The sequence below is a fragment of the Typopeltis vanoorti genome, chromosome 21 (genome assembly GCF_054136105.1).
Source record: "Typopeltis vanoorti isolate ZY-2024b chromosome 21, IOZ_Tvanoo_1.0, whole genome shotgun sequence".
In the NCBI taxonomy this organism is placed as follows: domain Eukaryota; kingdom Metazoa; phylum Arthropoda; class Arachnida; order Uropygi; family Thelyphonidae; genus Typopeltis; species Typopeltis vanoorti.
In genome coordinates this window covers 108,007,554-108,032,615 of record NC_143569.1, presented here as the reverse complement: position 1 = coordinate 108,032,615, position 25,062 = coordinate 108,007,554, and the positions used below count along the sequence as shown (strand labels likewise).

General features: G+C 36.4%; 1 protein-coding gene across 3 annotated transcripts in view; it reads right to left on the bottom strand.

Moving 5' to 3' along the window:
* The window catches only part of LOC150095180 (calcineurin-binding protein cabin-1-like), a 1,028,489-nt gene that overhangs the window by 697,162 nt on the left and 306,265 nt on the right, over positions 1 to 25,062 (bottom strand). The gene's annotated exons all lie outside the window — the stretch shown is intronic.

Here is a 25,062-nt window from a genome sequence, read left to right as displayed (position 1 = left end):
TTTAACATAAACCAAAATATACACTCGATGTTTTGACCTTCACATTAAGGTCATCTTCTGGAGTATACATATATACAAAGAAACAAGCTGCACTACAATCTACATGGCATGCTCAAGTTACTGATCAATCGTAAAACAAAAAAACCACACTACATCAAAGCTAGAGTCCTGTTATTATTATTATCTATTAGGTTACAAAGTTAAATTAAGATGGAGAGTAACATGTTCATACAGAAAAAAATAGATAAATAAATAAACAGAAATTAAAATTACAACTGGTACGGATGGTGGCCAATAAAAAATGAAAAATTGCTTCGAGTCCTAAAGTCAGGGTTTGCTGGAAACTAAGTGGGCTGAATGTGCACCATCCAAATTCTTGGGACTTTTAAGTCCCCATTATTATTAAGATTAGGGTGGTTAATCAAAATTTCACAGGCTTCTTTAAATTTCCATTCATAACTTGTTCTTTGTATGATGCAAAGAACAAGTATCCTTTCTTTTAGTGTTGCACGGTAATCAGCATTCATTTTAGAAATTATGGACTTTACAACCATGTTATAAATCACTAATTTAATTTCCCGACGTTTCGACCTTCATATTAAGGTCATCATTTGGAGTATATACAAGGACAAGCTGAGATACATTTCACACAGTAAGGCTAAACAAACAATGATTTGATCGCATGGATAGGCATATGTGTTCATCAGACATGTTGTAATAGGTTTCACGGTATGATAAGAACACAGATGGTTAAGAAAATAACTATTTATTAACTTAAAAGCTAACATTTCGCTGGTATTATATCCAGCATCTTCAGCACACACAACACAAAGTTTGTTACATATGGAAGACAACCACAATCCGGTGTAACAGTGGGGCTAGTATAAGTGATTGCAGCATGCAACACAAGATTAAAGTCCTAATATGGTGCCATTTAGGTTAAAAAAAAAAAAAAAAAAAAAAAAAAATCTAGTTTTGAAGTAGTAGTCCAAATGATAGTTCATAGAAAGTTTGAAAAAATATAAATTAAAAAATAAAAGTAATAAATATTAATTTGGTCTTAGGATGACTGTCTCCCAAATCTTTGGTAGATTTATATAACCATTCTTGTTAAGGTTTGGAGTATGTTTTAAGGCTTCTGTTGATTCTAGGAACAACCTCTCTGACTTGTAGAAGCTTCTGTGCATTACTTTTGTTTCTTTCCAATTGATCCTGTGTGCAGGGGTATCCAAAGCATGGTCTGCCAGACCCGACTTACCATAGCGAAAGTGTCGGATATATTTTTTGTGTTCACTGAGGCGGATGTCCACATTTCTTCCTGTCTGTCCGTAGTAGGCTTGAAGGCAAGAACAGGGCACTTCATAGACACCTGGATGTGATAAAGGAGTGCATTTGTCCTTAGGTGAACGGATGAGAGTTGCTAATTTTATATAAGGTTTAAATACTGTGCGTAGTTTTTGTTTGTTAAGCACTTTAGATATCTTTTCAGATGTGCCTTTAATGTATGGGTTGGTGATGGTTTTGTTGTAGTCTTCTGTAGTAGATAGAGGGGATTTATGGGTAGCATTTAGTATGTTATCTATTTTATGGGGATTATAACCATTGATTAAGAAGGTTTGAAACCCACAGAGCTAGAGCAATCTGTTCCAATGACATTGCTCTCACTGCTGAACTTTCTCACCTACGTGAAACCTTCTTAATCAATGGTTATAATACCCATAAAATAGATAACATACTAAATGCTACCCATAAATCCCCTCTATTTACCACAGAAGACAACAAAACCATCACAATCCCATACATTAAAGGCACATCTGAAAAGATATCTAGAGTGCTTAACAAACAAAAACTACGCACAGTATTTAAACCTTATATAAAATTAGCAACTCTCATCCGTTCACCTAAGCACAAATGCACTCCTTTATCACATCCAGGTGTCTATGAAGTGCCCTGTTCTTACCATCAAGCCTACTACGGACAGACAGGAAGAAATGTGGACATCCGCCTCAGTGAACACAAAAAATATATCCAACACTTTCGCTATGGTAAGTTGGGTCTGGCAGACCATGCTTTGGATACCCCTGCACACAGAATCAATTGGAAAGAAACAAAAGTAATGCACAGAAGCTTCTACAAGTCAGAGAGGTTGTTCCTGGAATCAACAGAAGACTTAAAACATATTCCAAACCTTAACAAGCATGGCTGTATAAATCTACCAAAGATTTGGGATACAGTCATCCTAAGACCAAATTAATATTTATTATTTTTATTTTTTAATTTATATTTTTTCAAACTTTCTATGACTATCATTTGGACTACTACTTCAAAACTAGATTTTTTTTTTTTTTTTTTTTTTTTTTTTAACCTAAATGGCACCATATTAGGACTTTAGTCTTGTGTCGCATGCTGCAATCACTTATACTAGCCCCAGTGTTACACCGGATTGTGGTTGTCTTGCATTTGTAACAAACTTTGTGTTGTGTGATGTGAATATGCTGGACATAATACCAGCGAAATATTAGCTTTTAAGTTAATAAATAGTTATTTTCTTAACCATTTGTGTTCTTATCATACCGTGAAACCTATTACAACAATGATTTGATCACTGGTTATTTTACTGGCATGACCTCTAGTGAAAAAAATGGTAAATACATTATGGATAATATTTCTGGGAAAAATCCCAGAAATAATAAATACAGATAAAATTAAAAATTAATTAATTATTTAGAAACTACATCAAAGCTAAATTCTATTTAAGATAACAAGAGAGAAACATTCTTTCTTATAGATAGCTTTCTTACAGCAACAATGATTTCCTATTTTTAACATTATAATTGTTATATTAGATTTAGGATTCTGGATTATCTACAGTATTGTTTATAGTTAACTCTTAGTGGTCCATGAATAGAATATGTGCCTTCAATATGCTTGGGATTTTTAGACCATCATTATTGTTCAGATTGGGGGTGGTTGATAAGAATCTCACAGGCTTCGTTAACACGTTCAGTGCCAATTACGAGTATACTTGTAGTTCGTATATGAACTACAAAAGCCGGCTACGAGTATACTCATATGACGCTTACAGCCGGCAACGAGATTACCGTACTGACCTTGAAGAAGTCAAATTGCTCGGCATATGGGAACAGACTATGCCAAAGTAGCGTGGCAGCGAACGTGTTAAATTTGCGTTCATTCCATGTATTGCTGTAATGTAAACAACTGGTGCTATTCCAGTCAATTGTATTTAAAGTGTTCAGGGCATGATCAGAAAAATATGTCTTATCAGACAAAAGGAACACAAACAACACATCATCATCATCATCAAATTCCTGCCATGTACCCTCAAGGGGTGTACAGGATATGATAGTACTTCACGAAATAAATTACATCATTACTAACTTCCTATCTACAATTTTCCTCCAAATCAGTCTGTTACTTTTCAAGACTCTATCATTATCAGATCTTATATTTCTATCGTCTAAGGCACTTTGTACGGTATCAATTCATCTATATCTTGGTCTTCCTCTGGGTCGTTTTCCTGCCAACCTGGAAGAGAACACTTGTTTTACAAATCGTTCCTCTCCCATTCAATTTAAGTGACCATGCCACCTGAGATTAGCTCTGCTGACGCATTCCTGGATGCCGACTATGTCAACTTCTTTGCTAATATTCTCATTTTTAATATGATATTACCATTGATGCCATCTGTTCATGCCTATAATCTTTCTCAGGACTATCATATCTGCCGTCTCTAGTCTTTGGTCAAGTGTTTTACTTCTGACCCAGCTCTCAGATCCATTCAGTGTTCCGACAAATTTCTCTCTTATTCCATATGAATTTATTCAATTGTCTTCCCACCATACCAGCTTTGCTGATTCTGTTGTCTATTTCCATATTTAATTTACCATCTTCACTAAAAATCATGCCTAAGTAGCTGAAATGTTTTACTTGTTCCACGGGTTCTCCATACACAACACAGTGGACATTTTCAATGATTCTGCCTATTTTCATTGTCTTTGTCTTTTTATTGCTGACTTTCATACCATATCTATTACAACAGCTACTCAAATTTAGTCAGAGAATCTTGCAGGCTTGTAGCGGATTTATTTAGAAGTATAACATCTTCTGCATAAAGCAAAGACCTGACATTAACATCTCCAATTTTGATATCATGTTTAATACCACTTTCCTTCATAATGTGATCCATATAGATAATGAATAACAGAGGGGATAACGTACATCCTTCTCTCACACCAAATTTAACATTAAACCACCTTCCTTCAATTCTAACTGCTGACTTACAACTCAAATAAAGACTAGGTATTGCTTGATATAATACCCCATTGACACCATATAACTGCAGCGTATTGAATAGCTTCTCTCTTGGCATCTTGTCATATGCCTTTTCCAAATCTACAAAACTTAAATACAGATCTTTGTAATATTCCCATGCTTTCTCGACTATTTGTCGTAAAGTGAAGAGCTGATCTTGACAGCCTCTATTTGGCCTGAATCCAGCTTGTTCTTCACCAAGCTTTTCTTCCAGAATTCTTCTCAATTGTTTCTCAAGTATACTTGCATAGATCTTGCCAGTACACCTAGTAGAGAAATACCTCTGTAATTCTCACATTCAGTTTTATTTCTCTTTTTATATATGGTTACTATGAGAGCTGTACTCCAATCATCGGGAATTTGTCCCTCTGTCCAGGCTTTCTGAACTATGCAGTGCAGCCACTGTAAGACTTTTATACCACCATACTTCAGCATTTATGGTCGAATATCATCTACTCCTGCTGCCTTTCCACATTTTAAGCCTTTGATGGCTTTTTCTACTTCAAGTATGGATATGTATTCCTGACTGCATGCCTGGTCAGTGTTTTTTACCACTGTGCTGTCATCATTGCTTGTTTCATTTAGCAGTTTTTTAAAGTAATTACGCCATACTTCAAGGATATCTCTTTCTTCTGTTTACATGTCATCTTTATCATCTCTAACTCCTTTTACAGCATTCCTAACTTTCTTCAACAACCTCCAGAATATTTTGCCACCTTCTTGATATTTATTTTCTATATTCTTGCCAAAGTTCTCCCATGACTTTTGTTCTCTAAGAGCACAAGCTGACTTATTTGCCAGGAACTTTTGATAGGCTTTCTTCTTTTCCTTCGCTGCCTGTTTAACTTCCTGTGTCCACCATGGAGTTCTGATTTTTCTATTCTTGCATACAACCTCACCACATGCCTCTCTGGCTGAATCAATCATGATTTTCTTCAAGGCTTGCACACTGAATCTCCAAGGTTTGATTCCTGTTCTCAAACTCTTTCATTTTTTCTTCAATAATCTTTGTGTATTTTAGTCTACAGTTCACATCTGAGAGCTGCTCAACTTTTATTTGCTTTAAAACTCTCTTACATGTTATTCTTTTCAATATGAAATTCCATTTTATCCTGCTCAAGACTAAATAGTGATCACTTTCAATTTCAAATCCTCTGTACACTCTGGTGTCCTGCACCAGGGAGAAAACATCACTATCAACAATAACATAGTCAATAAGACTTTTCTTATTCCTTGCCTCTTCTTTCCATGTGAATTTGTGCACATTTTTATGTTGAAACATGGTGTTAGTAATAACCAGTCCATGTCCTGAGCAGAAATCCAACAGATATTTGCCATTATTATTAGCTTTGCTCTTTTCTCCAAATTTTCCCAAAATATTTTTGTATGTCTCACAATCATTTCCTACTCTGCTATTTAGATCCCCAACAAGGACCAACTTTTCCTTTTTCATTGTGTCAGTTGCTTTTTCTAAACCATCAAAAAATTCCTCCACTTCTACCTTAGTAGAACCTTCTGTGGGACCATAGGCACAAATAAGTCTCATTGTCCAGTTCCTCATTCCCATATTTGCCCACATTACTCTACTTGAGACTGCCTAACATTCAAGAAGATTAGCCTCGTATTTAGTGTTGAATACTATGACTACTCCTTCTTTTCCTTGATTGTTATTGCCTGAATATAACATTTTGTATTTATTGCTCAGAATGATCTCACCAGTTTTTGTCTTTTTTGTTTCAGTCACCCCTATTATGTCGATCTGGTACTTATCTAATTCCTCAGCTAGCTCCATTTCTTTGCAATTCAGGCTTCTTATGTCGATAGTACCAATCTTTAACTCTGGTTATGTTGAGTTGTAGTGTGTTTTCAGATTTGTTCCAGTAGCTGACTTTTCGCTGTTCATCCTGATTCCCTGTCAAAAACTACGCATTAACAAACAACACATTAAATGCGTAGTTTTCGCCAAGGAATCAGGGCATTCTACCTACGGACCCTTCTCCCTAATAGTTAACTATAAACAGGACTGTAGATAATTCAGAGTCCTAAATCTAATATAACAATTGCAATGTTAAAAATAGGATATTGCTACTGTAAGAAAAACTATCTATAAGAAAGAATGTTTCTCTCATGGTATCTTTAATAGAATTTGGCTTTGATATAGTTTCTAAATAATTAATTAATTTTATCTGTATTTTTTTTTTCTCTAGAGGTCATGGCAGTAGAAATTAAAATAGTTATTTATAACACGGTTGTAAAGTCCATAATTTCTAAAATGAATCAAAGAATTTTCATCATTGTACCCAACTTTGTATCATCTGCAAATTATCATTAATATGCAAGTTAAGCAACAATGGTCCCCAAACAGGCCCCTGCAACCAATATTTTCCCTAATTTTTGCCCTATGTGTGAATGAAAAACATTTTGTGCACCAGTTTCCAGTCACATACTCAATGCGTGTCACTGCACACACACACCGAGTCTATGAATTACTTGCTATCATCCTATTGTTGGTTACAGACTCACAATAGCAAATTTTCACAACAGTGAAAGTCAAAAGCCACAAACTATTAATTTGATATGACTAAAATCAGTGACAACATCTTTGTTTAAAAGATATAATAAATTTAGTTTAATCCTTTATCCAAGTGTGAGCAAACAAAGTTTGCGCCTGAAAGTATCTTCAGGACTGGGGTAAGGTGATACAACACCAGGGCAACTCATTGCAAAGGTGTAGCAAGCTACCAACACTCCTGTCTCAGTATCTCCCTTAATGCAAAACACATCTCCTTGCGGATATGTCTAATGTTATGCATTAAGGGAAGGGCCACTGCCCAGACTAGTTTCAACCTTTATTGAGGTCTCTTCAGTGGGAGCCAGGCCCAAGCTGAGACAAGCTGCGGATAGACATATCCGCAAGGAGATGTGTTTTGCATTAAGGGAGATACTGAGACAGGAGTGTTGGTAGCTTGCTACACCTTTGCAACGAGTTGCCCTGGTGTTGTATCACCTTGCCCCAGTCCTGAAGATACTTTCAGGCGCAAACTTTGTTTGCTCACACTTGGATAAAGGATTAAACTAAATTTATTATACTCTAACCAAGTGAAAAATAAACTTTCAACATGTTTAAAAGATCTTGTATGTTGCATCTAAATATTTTCATACAGTGACATTTTGAGGGTTAAACAGACTAAAATTTTTAATGTAATAATGTTGCTTTTGTTGTTGTTGTCTGGCTTAAACATGTAAAACTGTGAGAACTATTAATTTTCTTAAATTCACATATCTATAGAAATATACCACTGTTTGCATGAGTTCAAGTGACTATACTATCTAGATAGATGCCCTAAACAAATATGCTTGTGCAACTTGTTGATGTCAGCATGAGTTCATTCACACAGTACAGGTTTAAAGTAACTAATCAGAGTATATCAAGTTGGAATGGATTAGACTGGGGCTGGCCTGGTTGGCTGAGTGGTTAGCACATCCACTCTCCAGCCAAGAAGCTGTGGATTTGAATCTCATCTAGGCATGGATGTTTGTAATTGTCTTCCACCTTTATACATTCATACAAGTGAATAAACACTCTCCCAAGATGGAGTGGGTCACCACAGGCAAAGTAGACTTAACCTTCCTCTTTATCCCAGCAGTGGGTAAAAGTTGCAAGCTGGTTTAAAAATAAAAAAAATAAAAATAAAAATAAAAAAATAAAAATACTATTGGAGTGGAAACCCTGGAAAATTACTAAATAAAATAAGTGACAAGTATGATTTATCATATAATTCGTTTTTATAGTACAGTACATTCAAAAATTGAATGTAAATTGGAAATTCTGAAAGCAAAAAATTTGTGCATGCAGTTGCTAGGCAGCATGTGTATTCCCTTTTTTTTTGATTGTGCATGTGCACATGTGCATAGCTCAGAGGGAACATAGGCTGCAGTACATTACTAGTGACTTTCCTCTTTAGGGATACCACATATAACAAATGCTGATACCTATCTTACAGACAATGACCTATTAAACTCACTAATGATGTGAGGTCATTAGCCTCTTTATATACGAGCTGCCGAGTCGTGAAATTACTTCATGCACAAACTTCGTTTGCTTAATTTGGATAAAGGATTAAACCAAGAATATCATTTCTCCATGGAAAGAGTATACAGAAGCCGTTTACAGAAAGGACTTCAAAATTACTGAGAAATTTGAAGAGCAGGATTATACACAAGAGCCAGTACGACTAGAGAGTGAAGTGAGGTGAGCACTGCAACAGCTATCCAGTAAGAAGGCATCAGGAGGAGATGAAATACCTACTGAGCTGCTCAAAGCCCTAAGAGATGAGGCAGTTAAAATTTTAACAGCTCTATGTCAGTGAATTTGGATCACAATTAAATAGCTTAGGGAATGAAAAAAATCTGTTTATATACCTTTATTGAAGAAAGGCGATGCAAGAGAGTGCAAAAATTACAGAATTAAAGCACTGATTTCTCGTGCAAGTAAAGTCTTACTTAAGATCATTGAGAAAAGACTGGAACAATTCATGAAGACAGAAATGCCAGATGAACAGGCAGGATTTCAAGAGATCAAATCACCAACGTGAGATGGATAATAGAAAGAGCACAGGGATATCAAAAGAATTTTTGACATTCCTGTGCTTTCCTTGACTACAGCAAGGTTTCTGACTCTATAGATCATGTGAAACTGTGGAATGTGTTAAGAACAATCAGAGTACCAGATCATTTCATTATCCTTCTGAGGAATCTATATTATAAACAAGAAGCTACTGTTCTCAACAGATCTCGGAGAAACGGAGTATTTTTGCAATAGGTAAAGGGGTGCGTCAAGGATGTATTTTATCTCCATACCTGCTTAACTTGTACAGCAAATACATTTTAAGAATGGCAGGGCTGGAGAAGTCTTTAGTTGGAATTAAAATTAGTGGAAGAAATATTAACAATTTCAGGAATGCAGATGATACCACCTTGCTAGCAGAATGCAAAGAAGATTTAGAGGAACTTATTATGAAAGTTAAAGAAGAAAGTGCTAAATATGATCTTAAACTTAACCTCAAAAAGACAAAAGTTATGGCAACATGTAAACTTAATGATTTTGAAGTAGATGGGGAGAAAATGGAAGCAGTTAACAATTTTGTGCTCCTAGCATCCCGAATTGATCAAAATGTTATTGTACTGAAGAAGTTAGAAGAAGATTATTACTCAGAAAGAAAGCAATGATAAATTTAAGCAAGATCTTGAAAGATAAAGATATTAGCCTCACAACAAAAATCAGAATCGTGAAAACAATGGTATTCCAAGTGATAATGTATGGATGTGAAAGTTGGACCCTGAGAAAGAGCGAAAGAACAGAGATAGATGCATTTGAATTATGGGTTTGGAGAGGCTTACTAAGAATACCATGGACTGCAAAGCAAACCAATAAATCAGTGATAGATAAATAAAGCCGGATTGCTTCTTGAAGCTATGATCATCAAGCAAAAATTGTCATACTTCAGATATATTATGCGAGCAAATGACAGTCTGGAGAAGATGATGATTCTTGCTAAAGTTGATGGAAGCAGGAGAAGAGGAACACCAAGAGTTAGATGGCTGGATGCAGTTAAAGAAGCAACTGGAATGGGCTTGGAAATTCAAAAAGATATGGCCAGGGACAGATCTGAATGGAGAATGTATGTTCATAGAATCACCAGGAGTCGAAAACGACTCGATGGAATATAACAACAACTATCATTTTTCAGCCCCTTTAAATTTATAGTATACCTAGTGGGAAAAACTTACAACAAATCCATGCTGATGATCATAGAGAATACTGCTGTTATCAACATGCGCCTGTATCCTAGCTATTACAATTTCTCCAATATCTGAACCACAATGCCAGATACATTGTGGCCTATATATTATAGCCTCAGTTTTACCACCATGCTTGTGAAGTGGAACAATTTTCTCCTTTTTCCATTCCACAGAGATCTGTGCTTTTGCAAGAGTTATTAAACAGATACATTGCATATAAAGGTTTAAGTGCTGAGAGAAACTCATGTTCATTCTCATTCTTTCTCATTCTTCTTGAATGGCAGTCAGCCTCAAGTAGAGTAATGTGGGCAAATATGAGAATGGGGAACTGGACAATGAGACTTATTTGTGCCTATGGTCCCACAGAAGGTTCTACTAAGGAAGAAGTGGAGGAATTTTTTTGAGTTTTTAGAAAAAGCAACTGACACAATGAAAAAGGAAAAGTTGATCCTTGTCGGGGATCTAAATAGCAGAGTAGGAAATGATTGTGAGACATACAAAAATATTTTGGGAAAAGTTGGAGAAAAGAGCAAAGCTAATAATAATGGCAAATATCTGTTGGATTTCTGCTCAGGACATGGACTGGTTATTACTAACACCATGTTTCAACATAAAAATGTGCACAAATTCACATGGAAAGAAGAGGCAAGGAATAAGAAAAGTCTTATTGACTATGTTATTGTTGATAGTGATGTTTTCTCCCTGGTGCAGGACACCAGAGTGTACAGAGGATTTGAAATTGAAAGTGATCACTATTTAGTCTTGAGCAGGATAAAACTGAATTTCATATTTAAAAGAATAACATGTAAGAGAGTTTTAACGCGAATAAAAGTTGAACAGCTCTCAGATGTGAACTGTAGACTAAAATACAGAAAGATTATTGAAACGAAAATGAAAGAGTTTGAGAACAGGAATCAAACCTTGGAGATTCAGTGGCAAACTCTGAAGAAAACATTGATTAATTCTGCCAGAGAGACATGTGCTGAGGATGTGTGCAAGGATAAAAAAAAATCAGAACTCCCTGGTGGACACAGGAAGTTAAAGAGGCAGTGAAGGAAAAGAAGAAAGCATATCAAAAGATCCTAGCAAATAAGTCAGCTTTTACTCTTACAGAATACAGAGACAAATACAAGAAAGCTAAACAGTGTATAAAACTAGCTAAACAAAAGTCATGGGAGGACTTTGGCAAGAATATAGAAAATAAATATCAAGAAGGTGGCAAAATATACTGGAGGTTGTTGAAGAAGCTTAGGAATGGAGGAAAGAGTGCTGTAAAAGGAATTAGAGATGATAAAGGTGACATGAAAACAGGAGAAAAAGATATCCTTGAAGTATGGAGTAATTACTTTGAAAAACAGCTAAATGAAACAAGCAGTGATGACAGCACAGTGATAAAAAACACTGACCAGGCATGCAGTCAGGAATACATATCCATACTTGAAGAAGAAAAAGCCATCAAAGGCTTGAAATGTGGGAAGGCAGCAGGAGTAGATGATATTCAACCAGAAATACTGAAGTATGGTGGTATAAAAGTCTTACAGTGGCTGCACTGCATAGTTCGGAAAGCCTGGACAGAGGGACGAATTCCCGATGATTGGAGTAGAGCTCTCATAGTACCCATATATAAAAAGGGAAATAAAACTGCATGTGAGAATTACAGAGGTATTTCCCTACTGAGTGTTCCTGGCAAGATCTATGCAAGTATACTTGAGAAACGGTTGAGAAGAATTGTGGAAGAAAAGCTTGGTGAAGAACAAGCTGGATTCAGGCCAAATAGAGGTTGTCAGGATCAGATCTTCATTTTACGACAAATAGTCGAGAAAGCATGGGAACATAACAAAGATCTGTATTTAAGTTTTGTCGATTTGGAAAAGGCATATGACAAGGTGCCAAGAGAGAAGCTATTCAATACGCTGCAGTTATATGGTGTCAATGGGGCATTATATCAAGCAATACTTAGAGTCTTTATTTGAGTTGTAAGTCAGCAGTTGGAACTGAAGGAAGTACAGGAAGATGGTTTAATGTTAAATCTGGTGTGAGACAAGGATGTACATTATCCCCTCTGTTATTCATTATCGATATGGATCACATTATGAAGGAATGTGGTATTAAACCTGATATCAAAATTGGAGATGTTAATGTCAGCTCTTTGCTTTATGTGGATGATGTTATACTTCTAAATAAATCCGCTACAAGTCTGCAAGATTCTCTGACTAAATTGAATAGCTGTTGTAATAGATATGGTATGAAGGTCAGCAATAAAAAGACAAAGACAATGAAAATAGGCAGAATCATTGAAAATGTCAACTGTGTTGTGAATGGAGAACCTGTGGAACATTTCGCAAGTATCCTTAAAACAACAAAGTAAAACATTTCAGCTATTTAGGCACGATTTTTACTGAAGATGGTAAATTAAATATGGAAATAGACAACAGAATCAGCAAAGCTGGTATGGTGGGAAGTCAATTGAATAAATTCATATGGAATAAGAAAGAAATTAGTCGGAACACTAAATTAGCTGTATACAAGACAATGTTCAAACCAGTTTTAACTTATGGATCTGAGAGCTGGGTCAGAAGTAAAACACTTGATCAAAGACTAGAGACTGCAGATATGAGAGTCCTGAGAAAGATTAGAGGCGTGAACAAATGGCATCAATGGCAATATCAGATTAAAAATGAGGATATTAGGAAAGAAGTTGACATTGTCAGCATCTAGGAATGCGTTAGCAGAGCTAATCTCAGGTGGTATGGTCACTTAAATAGAATGGGAGAGGAAAGATTAGCAAAACAAGTGTTCTCTGCCAGGTTGGCAGGAAAACGACCCAGAGGAAGACCAAGATATAGGTGGACTGATACGGTACAAAGTGCCTTAGACGATAGAAATTTAAGATCTGATAATGTTGGAGTTTTGACAAGTAACAGACTGATTTGGAGGAAAATTGTAGATAGAAAGTTAGTAATGATGTAATTTTTTCATGTAGTACTGTGATATCCTGTACACCCCTTGAGGGTACATGGCAGGAATTTGATGATGATGATGATGAGAAACTCATGTTAGAGGCTTAATGGAGTAAAAGAGCACTGAGACATCATCAGTGAGTACAACATGAGACTTGTAACACACGCACAGAGGCAACACAAAATTAAGTTAAACATGCGGATGAAAGACTGGTCCTAACTAGGTGGGGCATCCTCTGTGGGGACCTGTTTGGGGCATGGGACATAAACTGGGATCTCAAGATATCATTCAGTGTTTCCCATATTTTGGGAAGTTGAATGCAACCATATTTATTCAAATTAGGCTGGCTTCTGAGAGCAGCAGTGGATTCTAAAAACAGATTTTTTCTTTTAAATTCACTGTGATGAAGCATAATGGTCTTTTTTTTTCAATTGATTTTGTGAGCTGTAGTGAAAGCATGGCCTGATTGACCATAGTCAGAGAGAGAGAGAAATAGTAAATCTGGAACCTCCTTCATTAAGGCATGAGGTTGAAAGAGGAATTTAACATCTTAACAACGATGGAATTTCAGCAAACTCTGTATGGTTTATTGCAATGTCCATGTGAATGCTTTTATTTTGCAGCAATTGACTGATAATATCAAATACTAATAAAAGCTCACACTAGGATAGTAAGCTAACAAAAAATAAATGCAAATGAATCTATGTGTTCATATATATAATGTGGCAAAATGTAAGGTTATGCATTTTGGTGTGAAAAGATGGGAGGCAGTTTACTGCATTGGTGGAACCGTGCTCCAGGAAATTGATGAGGCACGAGATTTAGGAGTGTTGGTGGATAAGGAATTGAAATTTAGGGGACACATTGCAAACGTGGCCAAATCAGCTCATCAAATCACTTGGTTGCTGAAGAATACGTTGACAAGCAGAGACAAGCAGGTTATTGTTCCTCTGTATCGAGCCTTGATAAGACCTCATCTCGACTACTGTGCTCAGATTTGGTCACCTAGGTTTCTTCTTGATGGGGAGGAGGTGGAGAGGATCCAGAGGCGAGTGACCAAGATGATAGCAGGTCTGTGGAATGAACCGTATGAGAACAGGTTGAGGATTTGTGGGTTGCAAAAATTGGTTGATAGGCGGAGGAGGGGAGATATGATTGAGACATTCAAATTACTGAAGGGTTTCTATAAAATTAATTCAGAAGATATTTTTGAGAACAGGGATGGTTGTGGGAGGACTAGGGGACATCCATGGAAACTGGGCAAAAGTGTGGTTAGTAAAGGTGTTAGAGCTGGGTTCTTTACTTTTAGAGTAGTGAATGAGTGGAATGCGCTCCCTGAGTCTGTGGTGGATGCTGTGACAGTGAATGAGTTTAAGGCGAGGTATGATAGATACTGTATGAATGTCGAATAGTTGTGATGAAAATGATTTGGGGCCTCCCTCGATGAGTCTAATGACTCCCTGGAGTTGCCCGTAATAATAATAATAATAATAATAATAATAATAATAATAATATAGACTCTATTTCCAGTTTAATGGTACTGTCAGAAACTGTTTAATTGTCTTGAAGGTCTGTGCAGCAGAACTGACTCCTATCCTATGCAGTCTATACATACTCTCTTACTTTATATCCCAAAGATTGGAAATTGGCCTATATTCAACCCATTCCTAAAAACGGTGACAAATCACTGACATCTAACTACCGGCTATCTCACTCACCTCAGTCCTATCTAAAGTGATGGAAAAAACCATCAATTCTCAACTCTTACTCTACCTTGAACATACCCAGCTATTAAGCGACCACCAGAATGGATTCCGTCAATGAAGATCAACAGGTGACCCCCTCTCATATATCACCCATCTCTGGACAAATGCCATGGGAAAATTTGGTGAATCCCAAGTAGTTGCACTTGATATCTCTAAAGGCTTTTACTGGATCTGGCACAAAGGCTTACTAAGCAAACTTCCATCATTTGGACTGCCTCAGGACTTCTACAGATGCAGGATTGCCAGCTTTCTGTCTGGGCACACACACTATGGGTGATGGTAGACGGCTCCCTATCCTCTCACCATCCAACTAATGCTGGGAATCCCACAAGGTTCAGTTCTCTGGAATGCAGAGAATTGTTATTATTGCCAGTCAAAGCTCTTTTAACAGCTCAGCCAGAATATTATCACACCCAGGGGATTTATTATTAGGAAGATTCTTGATTGCATGCTCTACCTCCTTTCTTGTGGGTAGAGTGGTATCTGTTGTTACATTTAACTTCAGGTATCATGAATCATCTAACATGTTACTATTATCATCATCATAGAGGTCTGATAAGTACTCCACCCATCTTCCATTTATCTTTTCCTTATCAATGAGTATGTTTCCATCTTTGTCCTTGATGTTATTAGACTGTATATGTTTTGCTTTTCCATTAAGTTCTTTCACTTTCAGGAAGGCTTCTCTGGGTTTTTTCCTATTTTGTAATTCTTCTATCTCAGTGCACTGCCAATTTATTCAGTTTTCTTTCAATCTTTTACATAACTGTTTGATTCTTTTATCCAAATTTATATTAACCTTTCTTCTTCATTTGCTCCTCTTTTCCATGTTTTTCTTTCATCAATAAGGTTGAATTACCTCTTGAGTTATCCATGGTTTTTTTCTTTCTTCTTGTTTATTGATGTGGTTTTTAGCAGATGTTATGATAGCTGCTTGTAGTCTATTCCAGTGAAAGGTTATATTAACTGTAGTCATAATTTTTTTGTGATTTGAAAAACCATACAAGTATGTATTGAAACGGTAGGAATGTTAAGCTGTGTATTTCAAGGCCAATGCCTTAGAAAGCAGCCTGTCATTTTAGTGGTTCCAATTTGAAAGAAAATGTTTAGAAGCCTTATTTGGAAATTGCAAAGTGCCTTCAATTGTTCAAAGCTTAACCTAATGCATGTCCCAAGGACAGTGCAACAACAGGCAGTGAACAACTAAGGATATTCCGAGTATAGTGAATAAGATTGTTTTTGTGTGTCCTTGGGGAAACAAAAGTAAACAACAACCTGAAGGTCACAACTCCCCTTTTTGCAAGGGAATACTCAGGGTTCTCAACTCTTATTCCGGGGGCCACAAGAGGGAGTATAAGAAAGGATCCAGAAGTATCCAGGAGGCTCTTTATCCAGGTATCCAGAGGTAGCAGATCGAGTATGTAGCAGGTGGAAGAGTATGCAGTGGTGCAACGGCTATATGCCGGCATGCATAGGTAGAAACGGGGAAGGAAGCAAGTATGCAGAAATGCAGATGGAAAAGCAGTCTCCTTTCGTAGTGTCTCGGAATCCAGCATTGCGGATCCGTTGAACGTCCGAAGAGAAGTAGGAAAATGTCTAAGGAGAAGCTGAACCGTAATATGCATCAAGTCCTGGGAGTTCTTTATGCTGTGATGGCGCTAAAGGAAAGAAGTCCAAATGAATGTCAAAGCCCAGGACAGAAAAGCAGTATCAGTAAGACATGATCCAATCCCCCGAAAATCTTCTGTGACACGATGGAGCTATCAAAAAGTAAACTCACACGAATGATGAGACCCAGGCTGGAAAAGAAGCCAGTAGAACCAGATAAGAGACGAAAGAGTCAGTTCAGATAATTGTGTCATGAGAAGAACTGTGAGTACAACCTTGAAGTATTTATATATATTTGACGGGACATATATAAAGTTAAGTTGTGATAATTTGTCCCGGACTATGAGGTTAAAGAAATACTGGTAGTGATTTAGATATAGCATACTTGTTGTTTGAAGTATATATATATTCAGCGGGACATATATATATAAAAGTTAAATTGAAGATAATTTGTCCCAGACTAAGAGACAAAAGAGTAGTTGATATAAATTAAATATGAGAAACTTGTTGAGTGATATATATGCATATTGCTTGATCAGTTTAGTTCTAGGATGCGAACATTGATTCTTATATGATAGTATTGCTGCATTTTTATTATGTATGTACAATGTGTGAGATTATAATTCTTAGCAGCAGAATGAATGAAATTATAGATTGGAATATGATAGTATTGCTGCATGTTCATTAAGTATGTACAATGTATGAGATTAAAATTCTTAGCAGCAGAATGAATGAGATTATAGATTGGCATTTGATAGTATTGCTGTGCATTTTAATGTGTGCATATTAGATGAGATTATAATTCTTAGCAGCGGAATGAACGAGGTTATAGATTGGTATTTGATAGTGTTGTTGTCTATTCTAATGTGTGTATATTGCATGAGATTATAATTCTTAACTTTTAATTTTCTGAAGAGCCAATTCATTGAAGAAACTGTATTAATGTATCCTAGTTTAATAAATATGTTTGTTATGCTAAAGAATGTGTATTCACCGATCCTTAATCCAATGTACTGCTCCTAAATAAAATGCAAACCTATGTGCAAAGAAAATTAAGAGTAGCCACGACTGTCAATAAAGTCAGAGATAGATTTAGAGAGACACTGCAAGTGATCTTAATTATATTTAGTAACCTTAAAGAGGAATCTTGGAGGTACAGTCGTAACATTAAATAAATTTTCCAAGGTTCCCAAGTTCTTAGAATAACCTGTAGTAACTTAGGTAAAAGTGTAAAGAGAAAAGTTAGAATAGAGTATAGAGGAAGTTAAAACAAAGATAAATTATCATCATCATCATCAAATTCCTGCCATGTACCCTCAAGGGGTGTACAGGATATGACAGTACTACATGAAAAAATTACATCATTACTAACTTCCTATCTACAATTTTCCTCCAAATCAGTCTGTTACTTGTCAAGACTCCAACATTATCAGATCTTATATTTCTATCGTCTAAGGCACTTTGTACCGTATCAATCCACCTATATCTTGGTCTTCCTCTGGGTCGTTTTCCTGCCAACCTGGCAGAGAACACTTGTTTTGCTAATCTTTCCTCTCCCATTCTATTTAAGTGACCATACCATCTGAGATTAGCTCTGCTAACGCATTCCTGGATGCTGACAATGTCAAGTTCTTTCCTAATATCCTCATTTTTAATATGATATTGCCATTGATGCCATCTGTTCACGCCTCTAATCTTTCTCAGGACTCTCATATCTGCGGTCTCTAGTCTTTGGTCAAGTGTTTTACTTCTGACCCAGCTCTCAGATCCATAAGTTAAAATTGGTTTGAACACAGTCTTGTATAAGCTAATTTAGTGTTCCGACTAATTTCTTTCTTATTCCATATGAATTTATTCAATTGACTTCCCACGATACCAGCTTTGCTGATTCTGTTGTCTATTTCTATATTTAGTTTACCATCTTCAGTAAAAATTGTGCCTAAGTAGCTGAAATGTTTTACTTGTTCCACAGGTTCTCCATTCACAACACAGTTGACATTTTCAATGATTCTGCCTATTTTCATTGTCTTTGTCTTTTTATTGCTGACCTTCATACCATATCTATTACAACAGCTATTCAATTTAGTCAGAGAATCTTGCAGACTTGTAGCGGATTTATTTAGAAGTATAACATCATCCGCATAAAGCAAAGAGCTGACATTAACATCTCCAATTTTCATATCAGGTTTAATACCACTTTCCTTCATAATGTGATCCATATAGATAATGAATAACAGAGGGGATAATGTACATCCTTGTCTCACACCAGATTTAACATTAAACCATCTTCCTGTACTTCCTTCAATTCTAACTGCTGACTTACAACTCAAATAAAGATTAAGTATTGCTTGATATAATGCCCCATTGACACCATATAACTGCAGCGTATTGAATAGCTTCTCTCTTGGCACCTTGTCATATGCCTGTTCCAAATCGACAAAACTTAAATACAGATCTTTGTTATATTCCCATGCTTTCTCGACTATTTGTCGTAAAGTGAAGATCTGATCCTGACAGCCTCTATTTGGCCTGAATCCAGCTTGTTCTTCACCAAGCTTTTCTTCCACAATTCTTCTCAACCGTTTCTCAAGTATACTTGCATAGATCTTGCCAGGAACACTCAGTAGGGAAATACCTCTGTAATTCTCACATTCAAAGATAAATTAGGGAAGGATAATTGATAGTGATAGAGACAGCAGAATAAAGAAGAGTAGATAAAAGTAAAGTAAAAGTATAAAATATACAAATGGCTCAAAACTTCTCCATTTTACAATACAATGCCTCATTGATACTGTACAACTGTAGCGATTTGAATAGCTTCTCTCTATGCACGTTGTCAAATGCCTTTTCCAGATCTACAAACCTTACCGTATTTGCCGGGTGTATAAGACGCACCTCCTTTTTTGTTGACATTTTTTAAGAAAAATAGATTTTTTAGATCCTCTTCCTGATTCTACCAAGTTCTTATCATTTTCTCAGTTGGGGTTGGCCCGAAATGCCTCTCTGCAGCCCTGTTTCCATGTTATTTAGCATACACAATCACAAGTAGCTTGTATGCAATATTGTAGCAATGCCGACATTTTCAGCCATAATTTGCCAAGAAATTTTAAAGGCAGAAATTTATCACCATTCACAACCGGAACAACAAATGGAAAGTTTAAATGAACAGGAACACAGCTGTGATCATCAATGACAGTGCATGCACATCCACTGAACTCTACGTAACTGGAATGCTCTCGCATGCCACAAGGAAGCAAGAAAGAAATTGCATAACTTGGAACAGAGAAAATTTCCAGAAATGAAAGTAATAAAAAACTGAGTATCAGCATATAAGGCACACCCTGTTTCTCAGACCTATTTTCAAAGAAAAAAGTGAGTCTTATACGCCGGCAAATACGGTAAATGCTGGCCTGGTTGGCTGAGTGGTTAGTGTGTCTGTTCTCAAGCCACTTGGCTGCAGGTTCGATATTCGCCGTGGGCATGGATGTTTGTGATTGTCTGTGAAAATACTAGTGGTGGGCAATAGATGCCGTTGGTGTAGATGATGATGGTAGTTATGGTTCATTGAGTTGGTGGATTGAGTATTGGACCTGTAGAGTAAGTGCCCTCTTTCGATGAGTCTTTGGACTCCCTGGAGGTGTCATATAATAATAATAATAATAATAATGATAAATAAAGATTTTTGTTATTTTCCCATGATTTCCCAACAATTTGTCATAAAGTGAAAATCTGATAATGACATCCTCTATTTGGTCTGAATCCAGCTAGTTCTTCACCAATCTTCCCTTCCACAAACTTTCTCAACCGTTTTTCAAGTATACTTTTTCTCCAGTATATCTTTTACTCTGGTTTCATGTCACTTTTACAGCACACTTTTCTCAATTTCTCAGCTTCTTCAACAACCTCCAGAATATCTTGAAATACCCGAAGCGGAGTATGTGGGCAAAGAGGGCCATGACATCGGGTGGAAATATGTTCTGTAGGAGAATAATAGTATCATTGATCGGGACGTTGGTGATGAGTGCAGAAATGTCAAAGCTGACTAATCTTGGTCATTGAGTGTGATGTTTTTAATTTTGTTTATAAAATGTTGTGTATTTTTTTATGTAGGAGGGGGAATGACCTATCAACTTGTTTGCCCACGTGCTCCGCTCCAAGTATTTCGTGTCGGCAAAACAATTTTTACCTACATAAAGAAGGTACGGCCATGGGCTCATCACTTTTCCCCCGATAGCTAAGTTTTACATGGAAGACTTTGAGCAACAAGCTCTAAATTCGGCCAACCTAAAGCCCAAAGTCTGGCTCAGATATGTCGATGATATTTTCGCCATTTGGCCCAATGGCTGCAAAACATTAAATACATTCCTTAGCCACGTGAATAAACAAACAAACATATCCAATTCACCACAGATATCAAAAACAACAACTCCCTTCCTTTTCTAGACACACTCGTCACACGTCTTCCTTCACGCTATCTCTCCTTTTCGGTCTACTGTAAACCTACATACACAGGCCAGTACATACATAAAAATTCATACCACCACCCAACACAAAAACTAGGAGTCATAAGCACTCTCAGAGAGTACTAACTATTTGCTCGAATGAACAAGCTATAAACTAGGAATTCGAAATCATTAACCATACATTTGTAAAAAATGGCTATAATAAAAAAAAAACAATTCACATGATCCTCCATAAAAATACACTAAAAACAAAAAAGATTATAAGAATGCCATAGCCTTATGTTATGTCTGAGATGCCTCTAACCATATGTTAGAGGCATCTCAGAAAAAATAGACAGAACACTATAAATACAACATCAAGACTACCTTCAAAACCCTGACAAAATTAAGAAATTTACTCAATTCTTCCAAAGATCCTCTTCCACACCTGGCACACCCAGGGTTTTACAAAATCCAACAGACATGTAACCTATCTTACATAAGGGAAACAGGATGCACTATCCCAATCAGGAAAGACGAACACAAACGACACATTAAATACATCCATTATGGAAAAACAAGCCTATCAGACCAGACACTAAAACATACCATAGAATTGACTGGAAAGGCACCAAGTCCCTACACTGCACCAAAACCTGGTTTGAGAGAAAATTTAAAGAATCCTGTGAAATGCTAAAACACGATCCAAACTTGAACAAAAATTACAGAGTAATTATTCCAAGTATGTGGAGGACCCATCTGCAATCCTTATAGCATCAGAACAAGACCAAAAGGATATCTCAATCCAAGAGGACTTTAGAAATGTCTAATGTCTAAATTAAAAACCAAAACTACATTAATGTAGTTCTGTTTTTAATTTATATATATATTTTTTTAAACTGTATTTTATTTCTTTTAATAATAATATTATTATTATTTTATTTTATATATATATTTTTTAATTTCCACTAGAGGTCAGGCTAGATAAAAGATTAATAAGCAGCTTTGTTCCATTTTACCTTTGTTGAGTGCAGCAGCATATAGTTTGCTCCCTATACTTATGTATTTTTCTGATGACCTCAATACAGAGGTCGAAAAGTCAAATATTATTTTCCTAATATTAAGTAAAGTAATTATGTTAACATGTGTTGCATTTTTCTAAATACTTAACCATGAATGCTGATCACCATCTAACCTTAAAAGAAAGACTTGACATCTCAAAGGCATTTGATTGGGTTTGGTACAGGGGGCTACTCACCAAACTGCCATCTTGTGGTCTACCTTCCTCACTCTGTAACTGGATCACCCTTCTCACCAGTTGCTCACTACATGTCATGGTGGACGGCTTACTCTCCTCAGATTTACCCACCGATGAAGGCGTACACACAGGGTTCTCTTCTTTCACCCACTCTCTTTCTCTTGTATATAAATGACCTGCTCTCAGAGACTTCCAATTCTATCCATAGCTTTGCCAATGACAGTAAACTCTATTCCTCCTTTTCATTTGACAAACCTGTTTATGCTCAAATATTAGAATTCTCAAGATCTACCACGACCAGGGACATGAATTCAGATCTCCTAGTTATATCTCAATGGGGCAAGGATAGCTTTGCCAATGACAGTACACTCTATTCCTCTTTTTCATTTGACAAACCTATTAATGCTCAAATATTAGAATTCTCAAGATCTACCACGACCAGGGACATGAATTCAGATCTCCTAGTTATATCTCAGTGGGGCAAGGACAACCTTGTAAACTTCCATGCAACCAAAACCCAGTTCTGTCTGATCTCTCACAAGAAAGAGCTTACATCCCCCTTACTTTCAGTAATACCAAGATATCCAAACATGATTAGATTTGTCTTCTCGAACTGACTTGTACCTGCAATCTTTCCTGGCATGACTATATTTCAACTATAGCTGCTGCAACTGCCAAAAAACGTGGAGTACATTTTTGCACAAGATGCTACTTCACAGCTGCTATCCCTATACAAAGCCCAAATCTGCCCAGCCATGAAATATTATTCCCATATTTGGGATGGTGCAGCAAAATCCTCTCTAAGCTTGCCCTCTTCTGGATAGAGTTGAGCTGGCTATTAATGATCTCTCTCTTAGAGATGTTCAGTTTCTACTGAATTGGCCACTATTATTCCCCAACTCTCCAAAATCATTAAAACAAGAGCCACTGCTAACCAATACCCTACTACAGTCCAGCTTAAAACTCACTGAACCAACTTCACTGTCTCCTCTTTAATTCCATCTACTTCTGTCCTTTGGAACAGTCTCCCTCACACTACCTTCCCTAAAGTTTACAACCCTCAGCTGTTCAAGCAAAACGTGAACAGACTCCTACTCTCTACTATTCCTCTTGCCCACTCAAGATCTATAGCACTAGTGTGCTATCAGTCTTGTGGCCTTTCGTGAGTGGATCAGATTTATATATATATATATATATATATATGTCATGGTGGACAGGAAGAAACCTCCACATTATCTTTCAGGAATGCAGAGAACCAACTGGAACTTTGACCTAATATCCATTCCGTGCCTTCACATGATGCACCCCATAAGTAGGTATCCACTAGGTACTGAATGAATAATGATGATGGGCTGGCGAATGGATTTAGCTGACCAAACTGTACTCTCTATTGCTTAACTACAAATGCTTATGACAGAACAAAATGATCAGATTTTGTGCCAGCCAGGGACATTGTCCAGTTAAAGTCCCTGCTGTTTTCTTCAACAAACAGTGGAAAGTCAGCTACTGGAACAAACTCCAACTCAACAACAGGAAGAATAAACCCAACATCAGAAGAACTGAAGTTAAGAATCATTAATTATAAAAAATAGGTAAGGTCTTACTAAATAAAAAGTATAGCATATATTGGATATACATTCAGGAAATAATGATAAAGGAAAGTAAAGAGGAAAGGAAAGGGTAGATGGAAAGGAAAGAGGAAAGATGGCATTCAACACCAAACAGGAAGATAACCTTCTTGATTACAAGGCAGTTTCATGTAGAGTGATGGGGGTACACTTCTGACATAAGTACAGGCAGCTGACATAAAATAAATGGAAAAAATGGCATTTGTTGAAGATTTAAACAGCAGAGTAGGAAATGAATCCCATGAGGCATATAGATAATAATAATGATAAGTATTTGTTGGATTTTTGCTCAGGACATGGACTAGTCATTACTAATGTTCGAACATAAAGATGTGCACAAGTTAACATGGTAGGAAGACAGAATAAATAAGAAAAACTTCATTAACTATGTCATTGTTGATAGTGAAATCTTCATGCTGGTTCAGGATACAAGACTGTACAGAAAATGAGAAATAAGAAGCAACCATCACTTAGTTTTAAGTAGAATAAAGCTGAATATCACAATGAAAAGAAAGGTATGTAAGAATTTTTTTTTTTTAAAGAATTAGAGTTGAGAAGATCTTACAGATAAACTGTAGACTCAACTATACAAACAACAGTATTGAAGAAAAAATGAAACAGTTGGAAAACAGGAACCACACTTTGGAGTCTCAGGGGCAAACTCTGAAGACTGACTGATTCAGCTAGGAGGTATGTGCTGAACTTGTAAGGTAAGGACAGAAAAATAAGAACCCTATGATGGACACAAGAAGTTAAGGAAGCAGTTCTAGAACAGAAGAAAGGATACAAAAAAATCCTAGCAAATAAGTCACCTGATTCTGAGAATGAATACAGAGAGAAATGTAAAAGAGCTAAGATATGTGAAAAGTAGCTAAACAAATGTCATTAAGTCATAAAGGAAATAAGTATCAGGAAGGTGGCAAAATGTTCTGGAGGCTATTGAAAAAGCTCAGAAATGGAGAAAAGAGTACTGTAAAAGGAATCAAAAATGATAAAGGTGATATGAAAACTGAAGAAATGAATATCCTAGATGTCTTGAATAAATACTTTGAAAGAAAGACTGTTAAGCAAAACAAGAATTGACAGAACTGTACCAAAACATTTTCAAGAAAAATGCAAAATGGAATATATATATCAATATTTGAAGTAGAAAAAGCAATCAAAAATGCAGAAAAGCAGCTGGAGTAGCTTTCTGATATTTAACCAGAAATGCTTAAGTATGAAGGTATAAAAGTTTTGCACTGGCTATACAGCATAATTCAGAG